At 38.7% G+C, this 1,961-nt stretch overlaps 1 pseudogene; it reads left to right on the forward strand.

Moving 5' to 3' along the window:
• Nucleotides 1–1,062, forward strand: part of LOC112091453 — a 1,614-nt pseudogene extending 552 nt beyond the window's left edge.
• Nucleotides 1,063–1,961: the final 899 nt, after the last annotated feature.

A 1,961-nucleotide genomic window follows, 5' to 3' on the forward strand; every position in this document is an offset into this window, starting at 1 on the left:
CGGTTTCTGTGCCGAACCTCCTCTTCACTTGTGCTCAAACCTATTTCTTGGAAGGCCTCGCTTCCGGGGTCACCGGAATTGCAGGCCTCGGAAGGAAGAAGGTTGGACTTCCTTCTCAGTTTGCTTCGGCTTTCAGCTTCAACAGAAAATTTGCTGTTTGTTTAAGCTCTTCAACAAAATCCAAGGGTGCTATATTCTTCGGGAATGAGCCCTATGTTTTCCTTCCAAATATTGACGTATCCAAAAATCTTATCTACACACCGTTGATCCTCAACCCGGTGCCTACTACCGGCGATTACTTTGAAGGCGAAACGTCCGCGGACTATTTCATCGGAGTAAAGGGTATTAAGATCAACGGCAAACCCGTGGCTGTGAACACTACACTCTTGTCCATTGACAGTGAAGGTCATGGTGGAACAAAGATCACCACCGTTGAGCCCTACCCGTCGTTGGCAACATCTATATACAATGCCGTTGTTGATGCTTTCATTAAAGAGCTCGGAAACAAGGTTAGTAGGGTTGCGGCGGTGGCTCCTTTCGGGGCGTGCTTCAGCTCGAAGAACATCGGAAGCACGAGAGCCGGCCCGGCGGTGCCGACGATCGACCTTGTGTTGCAGAACAAGAATGTGTACTGGAGGATTTTTGGAGCCAACTCCGTGGTTAGCGTCAGTAAGGATGTTTTGTGCCTTGGATTTGTTGATGGTGGTCCGCTTCATTTCGTTGATTGGGGTGTGAAGTTCACTCCTACGGCCATTGTGATTGGAGGACATCAGATTGAAGACAATATTCTGCAGTTTGATTTGGCTTATTCTAGGCTTGGATTTAGCTCTTCATTTCCGACAAACAACGTGCTCCAACTTCAACTTCACATCCACTGCTTAGGGAAATATCAAATTTCTCGTAGTTCCATTGTTTTGTGTTGAAGTAGTATTATAAAATTGCCACTAGCTTTACTTTATGTGCTTGATTTACGTTCTTAATAAGGTGTCATAATTGTCATTCCATCTAGCGTGGGGCCAAAAGGAAAGTTGGCTACTTTGGTTGTAATAAGATATTTGAGAGTGAAATATGTTGTTCATCTTTCTTTCCGTTTATACAAATTTCATTATGTAGTTGTGAGACTAACAAATTATAAAGCTTGTTTCCTACCCAAAAAGACGAAATTTGCTTTTCAATCACCACGTGTTTTTACTTTAATTTATGCTGATTTCAACAACTCTCAGACAATATATTATATTAATTGACTTGACCAGATCTAACATATAGTTAATAAATATCCACTAGGATATATTATTTGAAATAGTTGAGTTTGTGTTAGTACTAACAAATTATAAAGCTAGTTTCCTACCAAAAAAAAAAAGGAAGTATATAGTATAAAGTAAGACGAAATTAAGCTTGCTTTTCAATCACCACGTGTTTTTACTTTAATTTATGCTGATTTCAACAACTCTCAGACAATATATTAACTTTATTGACTTGACCAGATCTAACATATAGTTAATAAATATCCACTAGGATATATTATTTGAAATAGTTGAGTTTGTGTTAGTTAGGAAATCACAAATTTTTACCGTAACGCAAATCTACAACTATGTGCAAATCTTATATACGCACTCCGGCTATGTGTTGATTTACATAAGATCAGAAAACGGGCATCAGGGATTGTTTTTTTTGTTTTTTTTTGGGGTCCAGAGAGATTGGTTGTCTAAAAAAGAAATATCTTTGGTTGGAAGAACATTTCTAAGCAAAGGGGTAGTCTGGGAATAGCAGATTTTAAAAATTGACATAGTGAATTATGGACATTAATGGACAATCTTGAATCTTTGGAAACTGATTTCTTAAGGTCGCAGCTTCTACAAAATCCACTTTTCTAAGGTTGGAGGAAGGGATTTTAGTGCCGTATGATAATTTTACTGGATTGAGCTCATATGCTTCATTTTCATGTTTTCTTATCCCTACAC

This window comes from Morus notabilis, unplaced genomic scaffold (genome assembly GCF_000414095.1).
Source record: "Morus notabilis unplaced genomic scaffold, ASM41409v2 Scaffold2172, whole genome shotgun sequence".
Lineage (NCBI taxonomy): Eukaryota > Viridiplantae > Streptophyta > Magnoliopsida > Rosales > Moraceae > Morus > Morus notabilis.